The 27,645-nt window shown below is 39.6% G+C and overlaps 1 protein-coding gene and 1 long non-coding RNA gene across 4 annotated transcripts in view; both read left to right on the forward strand.

Annotated features, from left to right (window-relative positions):
• LOC146501684 (uncharacterized) lies at nucleotides 1-27,223 on the forward strand. The gene is made up of 2 exons (XR_014869168.1): nucleotides 1-20,197; nucleotides 20,412-27,223. It is a non-coding gene; the product is annotated as an uncharacterized LOC146501684 (long non-coding RNA).
• The window catches only part of akap12b (A kinase (PRKA) anchor protein 12b), a 55,811-nt gene that overhangs the window by 3,012 nt on the left and 25,154 nt on the right, over nucleotides 1-27,645 (forward strand). The window lies entirely within an intron of this gene.

Below are 27,645 nucleotides of genomic sequence, written 5' to 3' on the forward strand. Positions count from 1 at the left end.
GAATGTGTTTAATTGTAGGCAGGGACATTACTGGATATTCTTGTGTAATTGCTACAGAATAATTTATGTTATACTTTGTTATTGCTACAGAAGAATATTTATTTTATTATTTTACATTTACAATTTTTTTTTCCTGGGGACCCTGTGACGCCCCATTGAAGAGCCGTAGGCTGTGGATCCCTTAAGATCTCACTGTTGGGTTTGTAAGGCCATGTTACTCCTAAATGTCTATCTTGTTCAAAGAGAATATATAAAATAAAGTTCTAAGCTATTCGACCTTAGTGTTCTCCTTTTTTAAAAATAAGAATCGATAAGAGAATTGATAAAGAATCGAATCGTTAAACAGAATCGAAAATGGAATCGGAATCGTGAAAATCTTATCAATACCCATCCCTACCTGGGTGAGAGCATATGTTGCTTTAAATCCTTTGTATGCCTTTCAGTACTGATGGTGCCTTTCCAGATGTGCAAGCTGCCCATTCTATAGGCACTACCACACCCCCATATCATCAGAGATTTAAGCTTTTGAGTGCTGATGACACACTCTTTAATGTGTAGGAGAAGTTGCTGTGTCCACGTTTTCCTAAAAGAATTTCACATTTCGATTTGTCTGACCACAGAACAGCCTAAATGAACTGAAGCCATTTTTGGATCACAGACAGCGATCATGGAAGTGTTCCTGAGGCCACGTAGGGGTTTTCTTGTCAGAATCACCCTTGATTTAATGCTCTGCCGTCTGAGGGCCTGGCAAATACGGGCAGCCAGTATTGTTTTTAAGCCTTGTTCCTTGCGCACAGGGATTTCTCCAGGATCTTTCTGTGATATTATATACCATAGATGATGAGATGATCAAAGTCTTCACAATTGTTGAACCTCTGCCAATCTTCAACTCTGAGAAGCTCAGCCTCTATAAGATGCTCTTTTTTATGTCCATTCATTTTGCTCACCTGTTGCCAAATTAACCCGTTTTTTCTCAAAATAGTTCATTTTCTCAGTTTAAACCTTTGACATGTTTTCTGGTTTCTGTTGTTTTCTTCATTCACTGATCTGTTACTTTTTAAATAATGTCTTTAAAAAAACTCCTCAAACTAAAACCTTCCTAAAGTTTTTTTTTTTTTTTTTTTTTTAATGAATTGCTTGTTTGTCCAGCAAATAAAAATCTCAACAACGGGCACACATAATCTAATTAAAATGAGATTTTAAAGACTAAACAAATACTTCCACGTCAGTTAAACTGACAGGTATTTGACCTCTAGTCAGGACTTCAGACGTTTTCTTGCTGTTTTCCTTTTAAACCTGTGTGTCGTCCAGCACAGAGGAGAATCATGACCTTGTCTGTGGCTCCCAAGTATTTTATACTTGAACCATCCCACCAAAAGAAAGGAGTCGCTGGAAAACTGCTGTTTTCTCTGTAAGTGATACACGTCTATCTAAGATGAAAACAGATATTTTAAATCCATTTATTCAGAACAAACATCAGAGTTAGACAAAGCATGTAATCTTTAAGGGTCTATTTTCACGTACATTTGTATAATATGTTGTATTTTGGGGCGAGAGCGGGAAGCGTGTGTGTGCTTTGTTGGTTGGAGCGGTTGGAGCCTTCGTGCTTGATACACAGTCAATAAATATCCTCCTCACTCCACAGAGGAATGTTAGAAATGTCTCCCTCTCCACCAGCGCCACGGCCGCCTTGCTCATACCTCTCCGTCTCCTCGACCTCACCAGTGGTATCAAAACGATCACATTACGCTTGTAATTTAAGTAGGTGTTTCCGAGACTTTTTTCTTTTTAACGCAAAAATGTTTTTCTTTAACCCAGCTCTGCTGGCTTTGCTGCTGTTTACATGATATATTCTGTGAACTTAGAGGCTCAAAATAAGAAAATAAACAAGTCTGGCCAGCACAAATGAAAAAAATAGTTAAAATGAAGAATCAAAGAATTTAGATTTCACAGTACTACAACTCCTTCTTCTTGTCTCTCTATAATGCTTTTATACATAATATAGCTAGAATGTAGTCTATAGATATAGAATCTGCTGCACTTGATTCTGTTCGGAGCACAACATGTAAGCTCCTCTTGTGAAAAACTCCTAAAATATTAAGCCTGAATTTTTAAGAATAAAGATATAAAATCTTGCAAAATTTGGGAATACTTGCTACCTGATGGCCAGTGCATACATTTATGATTAATACACAGAAGCAAATTGTTTAAAGCAAAGGTCTTCTTAGCTCTCTGATTATTTAATATTGATTAGAGTGATTCTGCAATGCCTGGAAAAGTTTCCAGGGGTCATCACCTGGGTCGGGATGGTCATGAGCATCAGATCTTTGCAGGGAAGGATTTCTACAGAGAAAGACCCCTGCAAAATACTCATGGAAAAAAGTAATAATGTTTGCAACAGTATGAAAAGAAATATAAGTTATGAAATATTAGCATAGCTGAAGTTTAATGTGATGGTACTGTGAGGATTATTCTTAATCGCTATTCTGCAGCTCTGATCTGAAAAGCTATCGAGCTATCGAGCTATCGAGCTATCGAGCGTGCTGCCATTTAACTTAACTGTGTGATTGTAAGCACCCTGATAGTGGCTGAGGTAACATGTAACCATGATGTGACACCTTTGGGTTTTTGAGGTGTTCTCTGGACTGCACTGTGAAATCCTTACTGCCTCTGTAGAAATTAAGAGGATAAGTAAAATCCAGGTCCTGATTATCAAATACATGTGTGAGCACCTGCAAAAAAGCAGGATTTCTGGAAATTTGCTGGTCTGGACTAATCAGTTGTGTGTTAACATAATGCCATAAGCTTCTCAGGAGCAGATGTCCAAGCAGATCCATCTCAAATTCAGACCGTGCAATACTCAGAGAAACTGCAAAATAAACCCTGTAAGGCTGGGCCAATATTTTAGGCTTGTTTTGAAGAGACAGTACCTGGACACCTCGCACTCACTGAGCTGACCATGTATACCAACGTGTCCCAGAGTCCAAATGTGAAGCCGTCTGTTTCACAACAAAGCGTTTAGCCGTGCAAAAGGAAAATGATGGCAAGCACAAAAGAATGACTCCAAAAGAAAGGACTCATGACATTGCAATCGCCCAGACAAAGTAAAAACTGCAAACTGATTGAAATGCTGTGGTGGGACCAAACCTCTATGAACTGAAGTAATGTTGTAAAGAAGTGTGAACCAAAATTCCTCCACTACAGTGTGAAATCCTGATAAAGTCATACAGAAAATGATTCTACAAGCTACTAACCATACTGACTGTAAGGTGCTGATCAGTGGCACTGTAGGCCTCCTCCGTTTAGTGGTGGCTGTTCCAGTCTGATGTAGGTTTATTTTACTCCTCTTGGAGTGAAATGATATTTTTAGAGATTAAATCTTTATCATGTATTCCTGAGCTGAACATTCACAAGTATTTGTTAAGCACTTTTCACGGGCACCTTCCATTCAGAGCTCCTGCTCACATGGAAAGTTAATTACGGCACTGTGACCTTCATTTTAGGTTAATGTACAGCCTGACAGTGGTATCTGCAGAAGACAGTGTTTCCTTGTTATGAGTGTATATCATGGAAACAGTACGGACATTGTTCATAAGGAGAAGGTTTCAGTCTTATGATGATTTATGGGTATGGATTTTAGAGGCCTTTGGACTCGTAAAAGTAATGTTGCACTGCAGGATCTTAGTTCTTTGAGCACACTGGAAGATTTTGGTGTTTGTAGGGTTGCTGCTTCAGCTTTAGGATGTTACTGGGCTTGGAGTGCAAAAGGATGCAGGGATCCTGCAGTCAGAATGTATCACAGTGCATGTGTTCTCTTTAGTTTCCTTTTTTGCAGCCCAGTTAAATTGGAGTTAGATGGGAGGTGTCTCTCAATGCACTGTCAGTGTTGCAAAAGTAAATTCTTATTGTTTTAAATCGCATGCACAGAGACTTTGAGATTAAACATAGCAAGCGCACTGCAAATACCCACCTAGACACGAGGCCTAGGATGGGAGTCAGATCTGAGCAGCAGCAGCGGCAGGTGACTCCAATGATCCAACGTCATGTTATGTAATGTAATGTGCGCTGATTAAAGCTCATACGTTCCTGTGTAATGAGCTGCGGCTGATCAGACGCTGCTCTGGCTCTGATTATCCTGTTTGGAGGGAGAGATGAGAGGGAGGCGGAAGGGGGTCAGACAGAAGATCCATTGAGGATGGGCCGGCATGGGGACAAGCGAGGAGCCCCTCTGTGCACCAGGGGAGGAGGGTGAAGAAATGCATTTTGGGTGGACAATGAGAAGAGGGGGCGAGCATGGAGCACAGGGAGAAAAAAGTTTGAGAAAGAGAGAGTTACATGGGGGGGCTGCCAGTGTGACACAAAGCCAGATGAATCAGTCAATTGTGTTCTCAGTCCTCCCTTTGGCCTGATTTTAAAAGGACACTGATGACAGAGGTTGAATGAAAATAAGCTCAGGTAAAAAAGAAAGAAAGAAAGAAACGTGCTAAAGAGTGTTACTGCCATCACAGGATAATGTGAGTGAATGAACACTGATTTACTTTCCACTCTGCAGTTACAGCTACCTGCTTCATTCAGCAGTTTTATCAACTTTATATTAAGGAAGAAAACAAAGGCTGCTGCACACGAACATTTCAAATTTAGAAGCTTCATCGAGGCAGAAAAAGTTTCAGCACAAACAGACGTTTCACCTCCCCGCCCCGGCGATGACGCCCTTTTAAACACCTGTAACATATAATGATTGAGATTTTAGTGAGTTAACAACCCTCAGGAACACTTTCTAGGTCCCCACTACCTGGGAATGTCCACCAGTTGGATGTTGGTTTTACTTCAGACATACTTGTTGGTTAAATTCAGATGTAAATAGACTGTGATGGACTGGCAACCTATACAGGGTGTACCCCAACTCTTTCCTAATTACAGCTGAGATACGCTCATGTAACCCTAAACAGAATCAGTGATTAATATAAACAATGCAACAATCATACAGCTTATGTATGACATATGCCTTATATGTCATACGAAGGGTTAGCAGTCTTTACTATCTAAAGAGCCATTTTGAGCAAATTATGATTTAAAATAAAATTCTATAGAGCCATAAAACATCAGTGAGTTTTATCATAAAGGTGATGCAGCCCATTAAAACTATGCAAGGCATGATTTTATACCACGTTTTTGTGCATATGAGTCAAATAAAAGCCTTCTTAGTGACCTTTTTTTGTAAACACCTGTTCTCACCACAGCTTTGGAGGTTGAGCAGAATAATGAGGATGAGGCTACAGGTGATAGACACAGGCTATCCTACGGTTTATCACATTTTTACAACTGAGGAATCTGCAGAATCACAACAATGAAAATGAATTAAAATATTCAAAAATAGCCATTTTTCACTTCCACGTTAATATGTTTGGTTGATTAGATATTTGCGTTAAGGAGTGTACCTAATGAAGTGACTAATAAGTATATTATATTACTTTATTATAATATAGGTGCAAGCACAATTAAACTACAACAAATAATGAACCTCCCATGTTTTTTTTTTCTAAAAGGGAAATCAAATCTAGAAAGTTTTTTTTCCTGCTCTTGTTGAGGTAAACAGGAAGTATCTCACTTCTAATTGGTCTGTTCTAATTGCTCACACATCTCTCAGATACACTGCCAGATCCATAAAAACAGGCGTGGGTGTTTGAGGATGTGAAAAACCAGGGGTCTTTTGTTCCTCTTTACCCATCAGCACTTGGGGGGAAAAAAACGGCATTGAAACATTATATAATGTTTTTTTTCTGTTTTTTAGTTTGTTTTTCTTTTACTGGCGTCTGTTGTGTTTCCGCCTCCTTTTTCCACCTAATTATCCAATAAGCTGTTTACCCTGCAGATCATTAAGCATTTACATCAAGAAATGATTCAAATGAACTGAAACAAATTCTATTAAAATGCAGTTAGTGTCTGCTTCTTCTCGTAATACTGAAAACTGTATATTTTTCCCTACAAATCTGCAGTGTACGTGTACGTGAATGTGATGCAGCTATAAGTAAAATCCACCGAAAGAAGAGAAAGAAAAGTTTTTTGTTGCTTGATAATGAGATTATTTCTTGATGTGTTCTGCAGTTGCTGACAAATAAAGCTACTTTCCATGGGTTCCAACAGCAGGGAGCTCTGCATTTTTAAGCAAAAATATACACCTTCCTGCTGTAACCCTAAATACGATTTGTATGGAAGCCCATTTCCGCCACTAAAAAACAAACAAACAAAAGTTTCCATAACAGTTAGCAACGCTGAATCGAAATTTTTTATTTTCTCGAAATTTCGACTTATTAACTTGAAATTTTGAGAAAAGTAACTTGAAATTTCGAGTTAGAGCTGCCAATCAGTAATCCACGTGAATGACATCATTTTCTTGTTACCCGGAAGCTGAAGCACTCAGCTACAAATGCTACAGCTAAGCTACCAGCCAGTCATGAATGCACAAATTGCTGAGTATTTTCAGCGTGGCTTCACAAATGATGTCATCTTTTTGTTATTAGCTGAATCACATGCCGTTACTATGAGCAAACGTACTCTCCAAAGCGCCAATTTGTTGCATTATGGTTTTGAGTGTGCATTGCGCTATATCCTCCCAGGTAACAAGAAAATGATGTCATTCACGTAGATTATTGAAATGTCAAGTTACTTTTCTCAAAATTTCGAGTTAATAAGTTGAAATTTTGAGAAAAATACGGATACTTTTTTTTTAGTGGTGGAAATGGGCTTCCATAGTTTGTCTCTAACTGGAATCAAACCAGTGACCTTTCTTTTTGCCAATAACCAGAGCAGATAACCACTACATTGTGGAGCCTCTCTGCAGCTGGGGATAAGCAATAGACTACTTTAGACACTGGAAGCCTTTAGCTCCTCATACTGAAGAACACTTACATTTTAAGTTGATAACTAGTACACACCTTGAAACTGCAGCTTTTGCAGTAATCTTAAGACACAAGCAGCTCTCTTATTTCCCAGAGCAGATTCATCCACATGTTTGATTTTGCTCAGATTTTATGGCACACGGTCCTCCTGATAAAACCTTCCCTTTTATCCTGGGACTGACTTTAGGAGTACATTACTTTATGCCCCATGAGGCTTGGGGATCCCCTGGAACTGCGGATGTTTTACATGTAAGATGACCTCTAACCTTTAGGCCATGTTGAACTTAAGGCCACTGAGATTTTTCTTTTATCGCATTCACAAGATTTTCAGAAAACTTGACCTCTGACCCCATGCGTGTATAATGACACCGCCCATTTATTATTGTAACCATTATAAACACAGAAAAAAGAGACATGTTTGCTATTTTGTTAGTGATGTAATTTAAGTGCGTCACCAGAAATAAGAAAATTATTTTATTTACTTTAGACGTTACACTGTTTTTATTTTCTCCTTTTCTGTGGAGATGTTGGGAGGAGGTTTTGAGAACTGGGAACTGTTGTCTTGTGGTGATAATACGTTATTGAATATCTCCCTGCCAGACTTGTCTTGTCCACTGTCCCGCAGGGACCGTTATAGCTACTCTGTCCAAATCAATCATTTTGATTGGACTGATTCTCCCACATCAGCATCCCTAATATGTGCAGCCTTTCAACACTACTTTGCCCATTTTTGTGTCTTCATGTGGAAGCAAAGATAAAGCAGAGTGGAAAGCCTCAAGAGTTATTGTCCCCTGAATGCCTAGTGTGTTATATTTGATATATAAATTTTTGAGCCTTCTACATCACCAGAGTGATTTTGTTTTCCTCCAGAAAAATCTAAATGAATTGCACAATGCATTTGTAAGCAATAAATTGCAAAAATAAATAAATAAAAATAAATAATGCCAGATGTAGCAAACATGTTGCAAATTAAAACTCATATATGCAATTTAATATTTATTTCATTTTAAAAAAAACTCCAGATGGTTCAATAATCACTTCATTTTAATGGTTTCAAAGTGTTATTTACATATTACATTAAACTGATGAGCATGCACAACCTTTCACAGTTATGTTACGATCGTACACATAATATGTATATATATATATATATATATATATATATATATATATAAGTATAATTGCTTTACAGGGCCACGCCTATCCAACAATTCTGTTTGCATGACCCAGGGAATGTGGCTGATTTGAGGAGTTTTAGTTAAGGCGTTTGCTCTTCTAGCAGTGTCCTTCGTGTGGTGCTCATCGGGCATGAGTCATGTGGTTTTTGCACAGTTTGAAGTCTCTCAATTCAGTTAACATCCCACCTCAACTCCATTAAGAGCTTGCTGGATTCGCTTGTCAGCCTTGCCTCTGTTTTCTTCTTTCGCAGCTTCGTGAGTCATCATTTTATCTTTCCCCACACCTCTGAGCTCATGCTCTGCACAGCGTGGACTTACAGTCACTTTCTGTATTTTGCTGTCTGCCTCTCAGCCTGTTTGTTGAAACAGAGTGGGGCACATTGGGCAAAATGGGTGGAAGTAGCCCTAAAAGAGTATTCCCTTTGATTTTATAACCAAGCAATTATGTTGAAATTCCACAGACATGATCATGTGTAGTCCTTTCACACGCCCCACACAGGTTCAGCTGATCTGCCATGAGGCTAATGGAAACAATTAGATGCGGCTTAGTGTAAACAAGTGTGAAATTAAGCCACGTATTTAAGATGATGGCATCCTTGTTCTTAGCTTTGAAAAAACAAAGCAGTAGCATTCTTTTTCATTAAATAGTCCTTGTTGTTTTTTTGTTTGTTTTTTTTAGGGCTTTAAGAGGCAGAAAAATCGTATAATTCATAGCTCTCCCCCCCCCCCCCCCCACGCACCCTCTCTTGCACTCGTTCACCTCACTTGCTGCCTTCCTTTCTGTTGCTCTTTTTAACACATCCATTTTTCATCGGTTTCGGTCCTGATGCAGCACTAGCTGCATCACGGAGCGCAGTGGAAGACGTATGAGGTCATGTTTTGTGTGTGTATGTGTGTTTCCGGTACCGGTGTGTGTTTGTGTGTAGTTCTGGTGGGAGTCGGGGCATTTGAAGGACAAACAGTGAGTCATAGCCTGTGCACAGCTGCTTTTTCGGAGATGCTCGTGTGGGGCAGTGTGGTTACTGTAATCCTCACAGCTGAGGTGTGCTTACTGTATTAACTCCTGTCTTTATTGTAGTCTTATAACACCTCTGCCTCAATCAGATTTAACATGCTAAATCTGTGAAATGCTCATAATATTTATAGAACAGCCTAATTTTTCATACCAAGATTCAACAAGGTGCTGGAAACATTACCCTGACTCACCCAGATGTGGTGACTGTGGTTTTGAGTAACTCATTGTTATGTTCAAGAAAGCAATTTGAGGTAAAATTCTGACCCTACCATCCAAATGTTGCAGAAATTTAGGCTTTTCGGAGCAGGCCTAATTTTTCCAATCATCTTTTATCCAATTTTGAAGCACTCGTGTGATATGTAGTCTTTCCTGTTCTTAGACGTGAGTGGCACCTGGTGTGATCTGTTGCTGTAGCCCATCTGCTTTAAGGTTTGACCTATTCTGCATTCATTTTAAGTTACTACTAAAGTTTCTACTATTTAAGTTACTGTTACCTTCCCATTAGCTCAAAGCTCTCATTCTACTCTAACTTCTAGTCAAGCCATTTTCTCCTGGAGAACTGCCGCTCACTGGATAGTTTCTCTTTTTGTGGGAAAATAGACAGTCCAGCCTAACAATTTAAGACTTCACTTGCACTTATTTAAATTTAAGTCAAGGCAATTCATTTTTATTTATATACCGCCAAATCACAACAACAGTGCCTTCAAGGTGCTTTATATCTTAAGATAAACACCCTATAAAGAGATTCAGATGACCCCTATGAGTAAATGACTTGGCGACAGTGGGAAGGAAAAAAACCCTTTTAACAGGAAAAAGCCTGGGAGGTAGGGGAGGCAGCCATCTGCTGTGACCGGTTGGGGGTGAGAGGCCAAAGAAAAACAATTTTGTAGCCTATGTCACAAACTAAGGATAATAAAACAGTCCAGCTCCAATGTAGGCGACCCTATTTGCCTAACTAAAGGTGCTGTTAGCCCAAACCATATGCTGAATACATTAAACTGCCTTACTTTGGCTCTAAATGGGATCTTGACACACAAATGCTGTTACTAAATGATTAGAAACACATAGCAGAAGGTTTTGCTTGAAACCTCTCAAAGTGTTACTATGTAACCACAAACAACCATTCATAGCTTCACTGAGTTGAGGATTGAAATATATCCTTGATAAATGAATGTAACGAGATGAGGAGACCAACACTGAGGTGGTTGTTTTCTTGCCAGAGTCCACCCTCAGTGCTGATCTCGTCGTATAATTTCTCTCACATGTGTGTTTTCATTGCATTTAAATCAAATGGCACTCAGCAATATGTGAGGAAACTTCATTTAAAAGACCCAAATAGGATTTTTCTGTCAAGTCGGGCTAATGGGTTAATACCCCTATTAGTGTTAAAGCCATAAATGTGGAATTTATGGCTGTAATGTGGAAGGTGTCACTTATGACCTCATGACAAAGAAAATAAGTGGCCTGCTGGAGAACCTTGTGGATAATGTAGCTGCTCTGTGAAGTTTCGCCCTCAAGATATCCATGTCAAATGCAGTCGGACTTGTTGTTGTGGATCTGTGGTCCATACTGGCTCAGCTGTCAGCTGTACAGTGAGCGCTGCTGTTACAAACGTGTTGCCTCTTGGAGAAAGGAATTGCTATAGGGAAGGAGTCAGAACATGACTACAAGTAGCTGGAATTTATCTATTTTATAACAGTACATGGATATTTGGAGATTTTATTTTATAGATCGGTAGGTAGGTAATTTGTTTCAAACAAATAAATGAAATCGTAGTAGTAGTAGCCTGAAAGGGACTAGAACAGTAGACGTTTAATACATAAAACACAAAGTAAACTTTATACAGACTTCCTATCTTCTCATTGGCTATAGAACTGTTGACATAACAGGTTTTCATTTCCTCTGTACTGATATTCCTCAGTGTTTTAAAGTGATTTATAGGCTAAACAAAAGAACAGTTGGACTAAAGCAGTTTTTTAATTATAAATTATAAACTATAAATGCAAAGGTCCTGTTAGCAGGTTTGTGGTGTTAAATAAAAACACTTCATCATATTAAGAAACAACCAAACAGCTTTTCATATTACAATACTGTTCTGTCTGCATGATATTTTGTGCTTTAATGAATAATAAATGAAGATATTGCCATAGTTTTCACCATTTTATCTTATTTTTTGCAGATTTATGTTTTAAGGAGAAGTTTGTGCTCCTTCTCAGTGACACCCTGTATGTGGCCCTTCAGCCCCCCACCGATGATGTGACCTTGAATGTTGTTTCTGAGCCAAAACCTGGATCAAACTTATAGATATTAACTGGGCAATAATGTAGAAGTAATTTGAGGCCCAGAGCCATAAAAAAACAGTCTGCTTTAAGTGTCTTGCTAATTAAAACCATGTTATGCTTCTTAGTCGTCCTCTCTTCTCATACAGGACTCTGAAGCTCAAATTCTTATCGGACGTGAGACGAGGAGGGTCAGCAAAGAGGCTGGATTTGTTATTTCAACCCGTTTAGAGAGGCAGGCCCCTGGGGTCAAACACTGGCCAGTGTGGCCTGATTATGATCGTGTCCTGGGAGGTCTTAACTGCGGCCAGGCTGTTGTTGTTGTTTGGCTCCGTTTGCTGTTCAAGTGTAGCAAGCTGCACAGATGAGGGGGTGGGGATGATGAAAAACAGACAATTTGTGGGAGGTATAGACACGTGGGGTTAAAAGGTTAGCGATGCACTGATGTAGGTAGAGGAGGACATCCCGCCCTCGTGTGTTGTCCTGAAACGGCAGCTAACAGGTGTGCGTGTCTCTGCAGCTTTGGTGTCACTCATTGGTTTTTCTTTGCTTTCATCTCTTTCCCATGTCTTTCTCTCTCTCTCTGTCTGTTACACACAAGCATGCACGGACACACTGAAAAGATTGTGTTCTGGGGGTTTATTTTTATCCCTTCCTTGTTTAATTAATCAAATTCAATGTCCCCGTGGTCCCTCCTCTCACAACATGTATGTGAACCGGAAATTGAATACAGCTGACAGTCACACAGAGAGACTAATGAGGTTTTCAGGGCTGACTGGCAACGGGCTGCATATGCAACAGAGATGTGGTCTTATTATGGCTCTGCAGTTAATCAAATTTAAATTTCAGGCATAATTTTGTCTTCTTATCTTAAAACGTCTTATGTTTATTCCAGTTCATAGTCTAATTCTTTTTTCTTTTTTAAATTTTGTTTATTTTGTTAAAGTTCAAAGAAGAGTTGTTTGTTTGTTTTAATCCAATAATTTCATATAGTCCATCAGTAATCATGTTAAGTAAGTCATGTTAAGTATTGGTCAACAATAGTTAGAGTTTTTAAGTCATCAGTACCACCGAGCTTAGGCGACAGTGAAGCGTCCATCTGGGATCTGCACCTCCACATTTCCCAGGAATCCCGGCTCCCTCCGGAGTGTTGGTCAGATTTGAGGGAGACTTGCACAATAATAATCACGTATTAGATCTTCATCTGAACTGAGCTCTAGGTCAAGGCCATATTTCTTGATTTACAGCCACTTTTCGATCGTGGCTCAAGAGTTGGCAGTTTGTCTTGTAATCGGAAGGTTGCCGGTTCGAACCCCGGCTCCGACAGTCTCGGTCGTTGTGTCCTTGGGCAAGACACTTCACCTGTTGCCTACTGGTGGTGGTCAGAGGGCCCGGCGGCGCCAGTGTCGGGCAGCCTCGCCTCTGTCAGTGCGCCCCAGGGCAGCTGTGGCTACAATGTAGCTTGCCATCACCTGTGTGTGGATGACTGAATGTAGTGTAAAGCGCTTTGGGATCCTTAGGGACTAAGTAAAGCGCTGTACAAATACAGGCCATTTACCATTTTTCATTTTCACGAGAAGAATTACTCCTCCTCCTCGGGTATTAGTCAGATTTTAGTGAAATGAGATTCATTTGTCCTGGATTTGTCTCTGTTTGAGACCCTCCTTGAGGCTTAGTTTGTGCAATACAGCCAGCTAATCACAACAAAGACAGAACCGTCTTTCTGTACTAAACACAGCCTCTGAATTGTGCCGCATCATGAAGTGAATGAGCTGCTTATGTCACTGCTGGTCTAGTTGTCATACGTTTTAGCTCCTAGAAACCAACAGAGACAGTTGAAATATTTTACAAATTGCAGGTCATTCACATCTCTGACTCCAGGACCACACCCTTCTTTGAAAACATTGCATGTTTGCACAACAGATAAGGGAGTGTTTCAAATAAATTGCAGATTAAAATGAATGAGCACGAGAGCATGAAGAAGGGAGCATCTTCTGTGAAGCCTTTATTATGTCCTCATGGTCCAGCCACACCCAAATCCTCAGAGTATTGAGTTCTGGAACCACAGAGGGACAGGCGGTATAAGCACCTGTCAAAGCCTCGAAAATTGCCTTTGTGGTATAATTTCTGCTACAGTAAGTGTCTTCGTCTCCACTTTTTACCCTGATCACAAGATGCTTGTCCTCTTACTCACCCACTCTGCAGTGTTTGCTACACAGAGGACTCACTCGAGGATAAGTGGAGCCAGCTGTTGATACATTTCAGACAATCGTCGGTTGTAACAATGACAGTTGAGTCGTGGAAATTCTTTATTTTCTCTGTTACGTAAACAAACAGTGGATTTTTTTTTTACCACAGTGAGGTCAGGGACACCACAGCTTTGCTGTTTTTTGGTAAAGTGGGGCCTGCAAGCTGTAAGTGACATATTTCTCCCTCGACACTAAAATGCGAAACATTTTGGCCACACATAACTTTATTTACAAAGTACAGAGCATGATGGAGGACTGCAGCTTTATCTGTACTATTATTATTCTAATAAGCTGATTGTGGATTCATGTCATCAGACAAATAAAAATAAACATTAGATAGTGTTTAATTTATTTTAAATCTTGCTGCTTAGGCAGAGCAGGAGGCGAGCCACCGCTGGGTAAGAAATCAGCACATCAAAAGGGCTGATTCACCGTATGGTTATCACTGATTTTTAATGTATTTGTTATAGTTGCTGGGTTTCATCTTATTTTTAATGTCGGTCTTAATTTGTCTCTGTGTCACTTCCTGTTTTACTTTGAAGGTTGTTTCCTGTGTGAATTGTTCTAGTTTTACTTCCCCCTCTTCTACCTTCTTTATTATCTATGCAACACTTATTACTTTCTCCTGTGTCTCATCCCCCTGTGTATTTATAGTTTATTCCTTTTGTCAAGTCATCCATTTATGCGCCCCATGTTTCTTGTGATTTGGAATACCGCTCTTTTTTTTTTTAAATCTCTTGTATGGTTCCTCGTGCTTCATTCCTAGTTCCCAGTTTAGTTTATCTGTCTTGGACTTTGACCTTTTTGTCAAATTAAAAGCAGTTCAGTTATTTCCCTCACATGCCTTTGAATCCTGCAACAGGGTCCTCTGACCACCAGACTTAAGGCTGGCCACAGATGACTAAAGAAGAATACAAACAGACTAAGACCCCAAAAGTGAAGAAAGTACCAGCCTGGCTGCCGGAGCTCACAAACACTCGTTTTCTATGTCATACAATTTCTGCTCATCGTGCTGAAATTTTGTATAAATTTCCATGAAATGTCAGGGATCTGACTTTTTTCTAACACAGTGAGAGTGATTTTCTTTGTACATCTCAAACCTCACTAACTGCTAGCCCAGTAGTACAAAGACTTGATAAAATGTGGGGCAAACTATGGCGAAGGTTTGTATTCAGAGTGAGAGCTGTCCCTCTGAGCTGCAGCTCGCATGTTTCAAAAGAGACAGCTTTTACTTTTAAGGCAAATTGTCGCATTTCCAGGTTGTAATGCACTTTTCACAGTTTCACTACACCTCGGGGAGCAGATGACCAGTGTTTGTAGACAAGTCTGCCACTAACGTGCAAACTGCAGGCGTCCGCAGCAATAAAGTAGCAACCAAATCAATCACAAGGTTTGTGCCAGAGACCAGTCGGTTACTCCCATTTCTCCATTATGACCCAAATGACTTATGAACAAATGTGTGCCCCTGACCCCAATCATTTTCTCAGCAACTCCCATCAACCACCAGCAACCAGTTGGAGAATACTCATTTTCCCCCGTGACCTGTGATTGCCAGATGGTAACAGGCTGATCTTTAAACCTTTAAACCTCCACTTGATCCTACATTGTCACCGTGATTATCACATCCAAAGTGGCTGACAGGTTAATGTCACATGGTTAGCAGTCACGTGTCTGCAAAACCTCCATACACTAAACCAGGCTGGACCAACTCCAGGCCTCGAGGAACGGTGTCCTGCTGTTTTAGATCTCACCCTGGGTCAACACACCTGAATCAAATGATTAGTTCATTACCAGGCATGTGAGGAGGTAATTTACCCATTTGAATCAGCTGTGATGGATCAAGGACACATTTAAAACCTGCAGGACACCGGCCCTCGAGACCTGGGTTTGGACACCACTACACTAAACCAACAAAACTAAAGGCATTAGCTTGCAGAATTTAAATTATGTCTAACATTCACATTTTCACTCAAGTTTGACCCGAATGCACTCATTTGTTCTCACACTGTGAGGTCTTTCAAGGTGATGAAATCCAAAGCAAGTTTTAAAAGCATATTACTGAGTTTGACTAACTTAATTCTGAATGTGTAAATTATATTTTTTGCAATTTGCAGGTCTTTACCAAACTTAATTTAGATTTTCAGCCAAACACAAGACTGAATGTGACCCTCCTCCATTAAAAATAAAAGAGTAAAAAAAAATTTGGCAGCTACACCATCGCACATAAAAACACACTGGCCCTCTTACAAACATGAGGAGCAGGGAATTATTTCCTTATACAGCTTGTGCCTGTGTGTTTGCTGGGGGAAAAAGTTGACAGATTTATGGTAATGGATGGATTCCCAAAAGCTGCAGTAAATATACTCCAAGTGGCAAACCTGCTCTGTTTATAGAGCAGAAGTGGATGAGTTAGCTGGAGTGAAAGAGGGCAGAAAAACCTTTCCACCTTGTAATCCCCAGAAACAATAGACTTACTTAGTGCTTTGCTAGTTCACCTCAAACCACACAGAGGCGCAGGTGTTGAGTTTGAGCACCTGAGCAGAGTTAATGGGATGTGGAATCAGTGAGAGTGTTCGTCGGGGGGTCTTGTCAGGCTTTGATCTTTGGTATGTACTGAATGTGGGGGTCAGGGATAATAGTTTTGGGGCTGGCAGGGGTGAAGAAACATGAAGAGAGAGGGAGGACGTCATGATGGTGTCATGGCCCCCAGAAACCTCCTGGTGGGAACTGATAGAAATGTCACAAAAAGTACTGGAAATTTTTAAACCCCTGTCTTTATCTTTCCTGTCTCCGTGATTCCCAGTCACTCCTTCTGCCCGTGTCATCCCCCTTTCGTTTGCTCAGAGACCCTTTCCACACCTCGGAGGTCAGAGGTTGTCGCGTTAACTATCCCGGGCAAAATACGAGTCCACTGGGAGCCTTTAAGCCTGTTATCTCATTCGCCCAGTTTGCTTTTGTGTGCATGTGTCCTTCTGAGAATAATCCTGACATCCCAGCTAGTGTTACTAAACTTCAGCACAGCCATTTACACAGACAGTTAGAAGACTTCTTAATATTTGGGCTAGATTTTCCTCTTTACTGCATAATTCCCATTATAATGGCAACAAAATGACCATAAAGGCTGGATGGAGTAAATTTACTGCCATTTCTGCTTTATCCTTACTGTGTGTTATGATTGACGTTTATAGGTACTTTCCTGGCGAGACTGAAAATATTAGCCTACTGTATCTGTTTATTTCTGCAAGGATTTCAAAATGTATTCAGTCCAATAAAAGCTTTTTTCATCCATTGCTCGGCTGTATGAGCTGGGTCTTTGAAGACTTCAAGCTTTTGAGCCGACTTGATATTAACTTGTTGCATAAATTGCAATAGAGCATTGGTTCCCAAACTTTTTTGCTGGGCCCCCCTTTGTTTTACAAGAAAAATGTTCGCAATTAAGCAAATACAAGTAATCTGCAATAAATTACAGGTAGTAATAAAATAAACTACTAACTCTTTTACGCTACGTCCGCACCTACACAGGTATTTTTGAAAACGCAGCTGTTTCATCCACACGTAAATGGCGTTTGGAATCACCGAAAACGCAGTTTTTTAAAACTCCTTTTTTGCGTTTATGTGTGGACTAGGAATACAGAGTTCCGTCACGCAACGTCAAAGGTATGTGCCTTTATACGGGTCTCTCCTCCTGCCTCCCCGGGTCTCTCCTCCTGCCTCCCCTTCCCTCATCTACCTGCTGGCCTCTGTGGAAGCTCCGCCATAGCCACCACCAAACAACTGAGTTATTTTTACACATCGGCCAGCATCTGGCCAATCCACCACCTCTCATTGTTCATGCCGTTACAAAAAAAAAAAAGTCATCAGCCCAAATGCCTGGTATGCCCGATGGCCAGTCCAGCTATGTTAACCTGCAACCAAATCTGCAGCTCCATACAGCAATGTTACGACTTGATTATATCTTTTAACTCATAACTCTTATGCTAGCTCCCCCCAGTAACCTACTGTCTGAAATATTCGAAGGTTGCAATAATTCTTTAAGTGTTATTTTTTCCTTGGTATTCTAATTTCACCAAAGTTTACTGAACTCAACAAACTTAATATTACTTACAGGGACATTTATTCTCTCCTCATTTTCTTTCGCCGAAAAATTGTTTTCTGCGGTGCCGTCTTTCGTGCTTGCTCTCCGAGTCCTACCTTTGCTAACATCATGCTCATAATGCAGAAGCTGATGCTGCATTCACTTACACTCGGATATCTGAGCATCACTGTGAAAACATAATCGTACATTTGATATTTGATTAAATTTTATTGTTTTAGCTTCGGGGTGGCACCTGGGGTGACCAGTCTGGTTGGGGGTGGCCTGGACACGCCACTGCTCCATTTAGAAAGGCAGAGGCCTCACTGTGTAATTATTTTACGTGTAGTTGTTTTTTTCCTGTGTAATAATATACAACATAGCTATCAATACATTTTTCAAAAAAATGCCTCTCTGTGCAAAATGGGTTTAAAAACATAAACAGCTGTGGAAGACTGTTAGTCCGTGATTTGAACCGGGGGAACAAATCGTGGCAGGATCAGCCTGATATTATTTGTATTACTCTATAAAGAGCTAACATCTCCAAAATGTCAGGAGTAGTTAGTCATTACAGCAAGTGTTTGTGAACTAAAAATCAAGAATGTGGGATACTGTTTGTCCCTGATTTGAAGAGCCCAGCGTGTGCTCCCGACGAACGGAAAACCAATTCTGCTGAGGAGACCTACCTTGGCACTTGTGCAGGTGAAACCAAAGGGCAGATATGCTTCACCATATTTACTAGTCTTTGGCTTAGAATGAAGTTGGTTTGGAAACATATTCAGCTATGCTTCATCTCCTGCTTTGCGTTTGTGTGGGCGCCCCATGCTAGCAGTGTTCAAGCGTTGTTTTTTTTCCCCCTTTCATACCGCCCCCCTCTGCAATGGCTCTGCGCCCCCCCTAGGGGGCGGGCTCCACACTTTGGGAAGGTCTGCGATAGAGCTTCAAAAGAACAGGTGTTTTCAATTAGACTGTAACAAATCCAGACTACAAACCCAAAAGATTCTGCTGTTTTTCTACATGTGAGCTCCTAAATCAATTTCACCAACAATTCAAGGGTCATTTAACTGTAGACTGTTACATAACATCATAAAGACATCCCTGGACTGTTTTATCTGGAGATTTAAAGGGAAAAGGAGGGTCATCAAACTTTATTTACAGAACTTAATATCTTAGACTTACTGCTTGGAGCCAATGAGCAAAGGCGCAGCCAAGAAGTAAATGAAAGAGCCAGATAAGAGGAATAGGAAAAAAAATAGATAAAATGAGGATAAAAGTGAAAGCACAAAGAAAATCTATTCTGAATCCTTTTGCTTTCACAGACTAATTACAATTTAAATTATTTCTTTAATGAAGGTGCACTAAAGGCAGTTTCCCACAAATAACCTCGTGGATTTATAGAGAATGGTCTGAAAATGAGAAAATATCCCATGAGCAGGAGCTTTCTGGGTAGAAGTGACTTGTTGATGGCAAAAGTAACTCAAAATTACCGTGAAGGTATGCAGAAAGCCAGCTCTAAAGACACAACATGTCAAACCTTGACACAGATGTGCTACATCAGCAGAAGACCACACCAGATCCCACTTCTGTCAGCTAAGAACAGGAAACCGAGGCTGTAGTTTGCATGGGCTCGCCAAATTTGGGCAACAAAAGAATAGAAAACGGTTGCCTGACTTCTGTCACAAAGCTTAAATGATCTCAAACTGCTTTCTTCAGCATGAGAGTGAGTTCACTGTACTCAAATGACCTCCACAGTCACCAGATCTCTACTTTGGTTTCTGATATATGTTAGACATCATGCCCATCTGCCAGTGCAGGTCAATTCAAACTAGAAAAATTTGCATTTCCTGCGAAAATGCTGTGTGGATTCCTTAACGCTGAAGATGTCTGCTGAAAAAGTTTAAAATACGTTGCTCTGAGCAGGATTTGAACCTGGCCCTTCTGGTCTCAAGGCATCTACTCATCTCACTGAGCCAAACTCATTCTCACAAAGAAGAGGTGGAGAGACTGACAATTCTGCTGAAATGAGCAGAAGCTGCTGAGAATTGTGCTGATAAGAGCTGAAAAGGCTGAAAACTTTGCAGAAAAGAGGTGAATCAGAAGAATTTCTGCTGAAAAGAGGTAAAGAAGCAGAAAGTTGCGCTGAAAAGAGATGAAGCAGCAGAATTTCTGCTCAAAAGAGTTTTTTCTGAAAACAGCTGAGATTTGTGCTGAAAAGAGGTGAAAAGGCTGAAAATTTTGCAGAAGAGGTGAATAAGCAGAATTTGGGCTGAAAGAGGTGAAAATTCGGAAAATTTTGCTGAAAAGAGGTGAATGAGCAGAATTCTGCTGAAAAGAGGTTTTTGCTGAAAACAGCTGAAAAAGCTGGGATTTGTGCTGAAAAGTGGTGAAAAAATTTAAAATTCTGCTGAAAAGAGGTGAATGAGCAGAATTTCTGCTGAAAAGAGTTAAAAAAGTTTAACTGTTAACTGAAAGAAATGTTGCCATAAGCGGGATTTGAACCTCCCAGTCTGAGAACGGATGCTCATCTCACTGAGCTAAAGCACAGGTCAACCCAGCAAGGAAAATCAGTGACGCCACTGATGAGATGGCAGAAATGGGCAAAAAATATTGCAAAAAAAAATTCAATATCTCAAAAAGTATAGAAGTTATGAGCACCAAAAGTCATAGCCGGCATTAGCAGAAAGAGCAGAATTTTTAAAGATTTGAACGGTGAAAATAGCACAAAAACTGAGGGAGTAGTTAAGCGCCAAAAAGTGTACGGAAACAACCAGAATAATAAAGTATGATAAAGAATAAAGAGATGCCCTTTCAGGCATCCACACAATAAACTGCAGCTTTTTTTTTGCAAGTGTAAATGGTGACTCAGCAGGTTTGGTAAGTGCTACAAAAAAGTGCTTAATGCATGTGTAATCCCTCAAGTGGAAGAGGCTGAAGAAAAGGAAGGGGAAGATGAAATCACTCTGTGAGTGCTAGGCTGCTTGGGATAAATGAACACAAGACCAGGAACATATTAGCTGTAAGAGAGGAAGTAGGTGTTTACTACTACTCGCTCTCTCTTACTCTGTGCTACCCTACCGCATGAATACTACAAGTAAACATATGAATCCATGTGTACTGTGTCTTATCTTGTTGTTTTGTCAGTTTATGCGGTCTCATTCTAGACAGCAAAAATAATCAAATCTATTCATAGACAGAAATGTGACTTCTCAAATGTTTTTCATTGGGCTAAATTAAATCTCTAATTATATTACACAGGAGACGAGACAAGAGAAAACAACAGCATGGAAAAAAACAAGAGGAGATTAGTTTTTTCCATGCTGTTGTTTTCATAAGCAGACATTTCGTTATGTGACCATTCCTTGTGCACTTTTTTTCCCCAGCAGGAAGTCTGTCTTTAGATCTTTGTGGCACACCATGCTGACCAGACAGACATCAAAAAATGCACAACTGGCAGTGAAACGGCGACTGATTGCGTCCAAACACCCCAAAAAGGAATTCAGAGTTACACTTTTCGGTGTTTGGGCCGGTTCACTTTCAGTTCAACGCAATAATGAAATGCAAGCAAAATTCCTTTAATACCAAGAAAATTTTCAATCTTCAAGAATGTATATATGACATAATATGACATTACTGAATGTCTTTCCTTACCTGGTCACATAGATAGTATTACCTTTCACATGACATTAAAAACCTTGACAAAAAGAAACCCTATCCTTGCTCAGCATCATTGTTGGGTAAGATTAAAAAAAAGGCATAAACAGCAAAATTGAGACTAATTTGATGCAAAATAAACCTAAGATATCTTCTGTTTGCTCATGTGGTTCAGGTCAGAGATTTATAAAGTAGATGAAATTCCAATCTAAAGATAACCCAAGTTTAAAATTGATTGTTAAGTGTCGCTGCGGTTTCTATAGGAATTTGCATTTATTTTCTCTATAAAGTATAACATTAAATCTACATGTTCCCAAATTTTACATGGCCATCCATTCATGTGTATATATACCCAACCAGAGAAAAATTTAAATATTTGAATATTTTAGATATTATATCAAATGCAAACTTTTTAATTGAATTTTCTTAAACATTTTGCTGAACTACAGTATAAACCCCATCTTGAAGCCAGCTCTGGTGGTATTAATAAGCCTATTTATTAGCAAATTATTGGAAAAATTCAGTTTAGATGCTTATTGTGTAAATTACAATTTTTTATCCTCATCAATTCCACTGAGACTTCCCTTTTAAAGGTCTGTAAGGATCTTTTAATGGTATCAGGTCGGCCTTTGACCATACTATGTTACTTAATAGGCTTAAGGTTTGGGCTGGTATCTCTGGCTCGGCATTAAACAGCTTTTCCACATATTTATCTGGCAGGAATTTATTTGTTAGCCTGAGTTCTCCTCTAACACTATTGTTCTAAACTGTGGGGTCATGACTGTTCTCACTTTTTATTACTTTGATAGTAACTTTGTGAATATATGTCTGTGAAAAACACTTTATGAATCAATTTTACTTTCTTATTTGTAGTTAAGGATAGACAGTGTTAGCAGTTTTTGGTAAAAACTGAACTGTGGTTGTTTGTGGTTAGAAATAAAAACAAAAGAGAAACGTGATAATGAAAAGACATGCAGACATTAATTGCAAGGTTAATCCTGTGTGATGACCAGAAACGCTGCACCCACAACCACCACCCTCATTGCATTTCAAAATTATGAGATGTAAATTCTTTCCAAATATGGAAAAATTCTTAGGGATACTTTCCCTTGCCCACCATGTGCGGGTAAGGGACGTGAACATTTAGAAGGGGTGGAGTCAGGTGTTAGTGGACCTGTGGAATTTTGGTGAAGGGGACGAGGAATCCTGGGAATGTCGCAGGGTTGGAGGTGAGCTGGTGGCTCACGTGCTAAATGTGATCACAGGTCCTGATGGCTTGAAAAGGACAAAAATGACAGACCCACCCTCCCCTGCATGCAATCATTTGACTGAGTGAAGATTTCATTTTACATGAATGGGGTATAAATGCTCTTTTTACCCTGTTTTGCGAGCGAACCTTAGACACAGATCTAGACGGTGGGATCCTACAGACATTGTTGCTCAGAAACTCCAGGAACTTTTGAGAGCTGTGTTTGAAAGCTCGTGCACTGGTTGTAGTTAGGGTTTTAATCGGTGAAAGATGTCAAAATTAAAGGAAAAAAATGATGTCTTGCAGCAAATTGCAGCTTGCATGATGCACATATTGTGAAACAGGCCTCACAGTTCCAAAAACAACTCACATTTGTTGGCTTTGAGTCATTTATTTCTCTTTTCGATAGATCGGAGCAGCCTTTGAATCATATAAGGATTAGAAATTTTCTTTCTTCTAGTATAGACAATTGATAAGTCAAACAAGCGGTTGGCAAATTTTCACTCGAGTATCACATTCCTGGATGGATGAACATTTTAGTACGAGTGAAAGAAGAATCAAAGGGTTCATGACGTCACACCGAAGTACTGCTGTACAAGCTGGGCGATGATTAAAACTTAGACTGCATTGTGCTTTTCAAGTAAACATGTTTTCAGATGACTGATTTCACAGCTAAGCCAATACAAACAAGTAAGATATTTGACCAATTCAACAAAGTTCAGTGTACTGAAATGTTCATGGTTGCAGTATTGAGTTCAGAGGCAATTATGAGATTTTTGTACATCTAGATCTTCTGTATAATGTAGCCAAATGTCATAAGTTGGTGTTCTTGGTAACAGAAAAGAAAAAATAAGATTAGTACTTTAAAAGATCACAGATCAAATAAAACCATAAATATAAACCATTTTAGCCAAGGATCTATTGGCTGATCTTTAACATTGCAGGAAATTTCTCTGATCAAACTTCAGCTTCATTATTTTAAATCTAAAAGAATTAAATTTAATCTGTTTAATCTTGTTGTCCTCGTCCTTTCCATTTGTCCTTGTACACCAAGTGGTTACACCACCATGTTGGTCATCCCTCCAGCTGATGATTGATTCCCCCTGCACTCTCCTAATCTGGTCCCATTTTCTTTTAGTTCATCCCTTTGACCTGTCCCAAGCAGATTGTTTCTTTTGTGGTGTCATTTTTCAGGGCTTTCCTAGAGAACTCGGGAATAGAGCCCGACTTGTCCATTAGTTATATTAGCACCTCAGTGGGGAGGCTCCGGTTCCTTTTCCCCAGGCTGGGAAGGACAAAAGCTTGGGCCTGCCTGCAATTGTCCACCTGTCAGTCAGAGTTGGTGGCAGCCAGAAAAACTGTCAGTGCTCAGATCCTCAGATAAGAGTCCTGTGAACCTGTGAGTCCTGTGTGTTGTTAACTCTGTTAACACACTCGTCCATGATACAAAAAACAAGTAAGAAAAGCCACTTTAAAAAAACAACCCAGTAAATTATTGCTGTGATTTTGGCGTATTTTCTCTTTTCCTGAGTACTAAAGAATTACTGTAGCTATTTCCAAGATTTGGTCACTGTTTGCTTTGTAAAATAATTACTTCAGTGTGGTGAATTTGATGTTCATTTAATTTAATGAGAGGCTATTGAGCAAAGAGGCCATTAGGTTAGTTTACTCAAACCCAAATTTTACATCATTACTATCCGATTTTTAATGAATCACTAAGAATAAAAAAGGAGCATGTAACCATAGTTTTTGCTTTTTTTGTTAACTTAAAAAGTTTGGCTCAGTAGCATCAACAAACTCTGGTTTGTTCAATTCACCAACAAAACTAGCTTTGGTATTTAATATTTCTTATTTTTTTCTTGCACAAAGACAGGAAACAAATGAAAACAGCTTGCTGGGTCAAATTACAGCTCCAACACATACCAACACCTGTAAAGCTCTTAGAATAACATTTTGAATATTGTTTGCTTAATCCATAAACAAACTGTTACAGTCTGTGGTTTTATGGGGAGTTTAACAAATGTTGTGGGTGGTCAGACAGCCTGCTGCCAAGGAATACTTCCAGCAAGCAATTTCTATTGCTAAGCCAGTTGTTGTTTTACATTTCGTCCCATTTACAGATTAAACAAACACTATAACGCTTGATAATTAGAAAGCTTTCGAGGTTTTGGTGGTATGTCTTTGAGCTTCTCCTCATGCCCAATTATTCCCAGTCTCTATGGTAAGCTACAGAACGCTAAACGAGTCTCTTGCTGCCCTAGCTTCACAGTGACCACAGAGAAAACATAAGCAACATTAAAGAATCTGTAAAGTTTCTTTTTTTTTTTTTTTTTGAAAATATTTTTATTGAAAAAAGAAAACAACAGTACTTGCAGTTACCGAAATACAATCAACCTTTCTTCATTTTTCTAAGTAAATAAACTTATATATATATGAAAGAAAAAAACCCCCAACGCATTCTAAAAGAAAGACCCCCCCCCCCCCCCCCCCCCCCCCGTCCCACACAGATCAACACAACCATCAAACATATTAGAGGAATATAACAGTAGCAGAAGTACATTTAAACAGGCAATACCTCTAGACTAGCAAAATAAGAGATAAAGGGTTGCCACTTGTGAAAAAATTTGGCTGTGCAACCTCTCAATGTATATTTAATTTTTTCAAGTTTTAAAAAAAAACATGACATCTTTAAGCCACCGGGAAACAGTAGGATACTTAACAGACTTCCAATGCAACAATATTAGACGTCTGGCTAATAGGGATGTGAAGGCTATAATATCCTTTTGTGTGGAATCAAGTGTAAGTGAGCGAACAGGAATCCCAAATACAGCAATCAGAGGACAAGGACGAAGAGTTACCCCAAGAACAGTTGACATAATAGCAAAATACCCCGTCCAGAAACCTTGTAGATCAGGACAGAGAAAAAACATGTGGCTAAGGTGACAAGGAGAACCATGGCATTTATCACATTTATTTTCCACTTCTGGATACAATTCAGAAAGTCTAGACTTAGAGAAATGCACCCTGTGTATGACCTTAAATTGAATAAGTCCAAGACGAGCACAGGAGGTGGAAGATCGTACCCTCGCTATAGCCTGTTCCCAAGACTCCTCATGTATTTGAATTCCTAGTTCTCCTTCCCACGTACACTTAAGCTTAACATTAGAGTGGTTACTAAAAGACAGAATAGCATCATAGAGTTTCGAAATGGTTCCTCTGTGATGAGGAATAAATGATAACGTAGTTTCCCACTGCTGTTCTGGAGGTAAAGAGGGGAAATTTGGGAAACACTTGGCAACAAAATTTCGAATTTGAAAATAGCGAAACAAATGGGTAATAGGGAGATTATAACGAGAGGACAAGTTGGGAAAACTATCAAAAACACCATCCACATATAAATGTTTGAACTGTGTTATACCCTCGTCACACCACACTGAGAATGTCGAGTCCAAAAGTGAAGGGGGAAACAAATGGTTGTCGCTTAGAGGACCCGAGGAAGACGGCATTACAAAATTAAAGTGACGTCTAAACTGAAACCAGATTTTGAGTGTGTTAAGAACCACCTGATTATCAGTGTACAGAGAGGGTTTTACGGGTAAAGAGGAATAGAGCAAAGCCGGTAAAGAAGAGCCCTTACATGACGATAGCTCCAATTTACACCACGAGGAACCAGAAGATTTTAGCCAGTAGCAAAGTTTATGGATGTGAGCGGCCCAGTAGTAGGCTAAAAAATTAGGTAATGCAAGTCCTCCACTAAATCTGCATCGCTGCAGCAAAGTTTTAGAAACCCTAGGTGGCTTCCCTCCCCAAATGAAAGAACCAATAATCTTGTCCAGTGAAACAAAAAAATGTTTCGGCAAAAATAAGGGAATTGACTGAAATAAAAATAAAAATTTTGGTAAGATGTTCATTTTAACAACATTAATCTTACCGATTAAAGAAAGGGGGAGATTACCCCATCTTTGAATATCAAATGTGATCCTTGATATAAGAGGAGACAAATTTGCTGATTTAAGGCCAGCTAGAGAGCGAGTCACGTTAATCCCTAAGTACTTAAACCCAGATGGACTGAGACGAAAGGGTAGATCGGACTGTTGAAGTCGATGTGCTGCCGTATTAACAGGAAAACACTCACTTTTCCCCAAATTTAATTTATAACCTGAAAACGAACTGAAGTTCTCCAGAATGCTTAAAACAGCAGGGATGGAGCATGCAGGGTCAGTCACATATAATAACAAGTCATCCGCATACAATGATACTTTATGTGTAATTCCATTACGGATGATTCCCCTGAATAAAGAAGAAGATCTCAATGTAATAGACAGAGGCTCGATGGCAATGGCAAAGAGTAAGGGAGACAAAGGGCAACCTTGACGACAACCACGACCCAGCGCAAAATAATCAGAGTAAACATCATTAGTATGAACACTAGCTTTAGGAGACGAATAAAGAAGCCGAATCCAGGAAATAAATTTATCGCCAAAACCAAATTTCTCTAAAACTGCAAACAAGTACTCCCACTCCACCCTATCGAAAGCCTTTTCAGCATCTAAAGAAATCACAAGTTCAGGAAGTTCAGATAGACGCTTTGAGTAAATAACATTAAAGAGTGTACGGGTATTAAAAAACAATTGCCGTCCCTTTATAAAGCCATTCTGCTCTTCAGATATAATTTGAGGAAGGACATCCTCAAGGCGAGATGCAATTACTTTAGCCAATACCTTTGCATCGGCATTAAGCAGAGATAATGGCCTGTAGGAACCACAGGAGGTTGGGTCCTTGTCATTTTTGAGAAGGAGCGCTATGGTTGCTTGTGTGAAAGTAGGTGGTAATGAACCCGTTTCCAAGGATTCGTTAAACACAGACAAAAGCAATGGAGCCAATTTACCAATAAATGTTTTATAAAATTCAATTGGAAACCCATCCGGGCCCGGGGCTTTATTAGACTGCATAACTGTAATAGCTTTTAATACTTCTTCAACAGATAGTGGGGAGTCCAATTGCCCCTGCATCATTAGCACCAATAACAGGGTTTGAAAGATTATGAAGAAAT

The sequence above is a fragment of the Neolamprologus multifasciatus genome, chromosome 15 (assembly GCF_963576455.1).
Source record: "Neolamprologus multifasciatus chromosome 15, fNeoMul1.2, whole genome shotgun sequence".
Classification (NCBI taxonomy): domain Eukaryota; kingdom Metazoa; phylum Chordata; class Actinopteri; order Cichliformes; family Cichlidae; genus Neolamprologus; species Neolamprologus multifasciatus.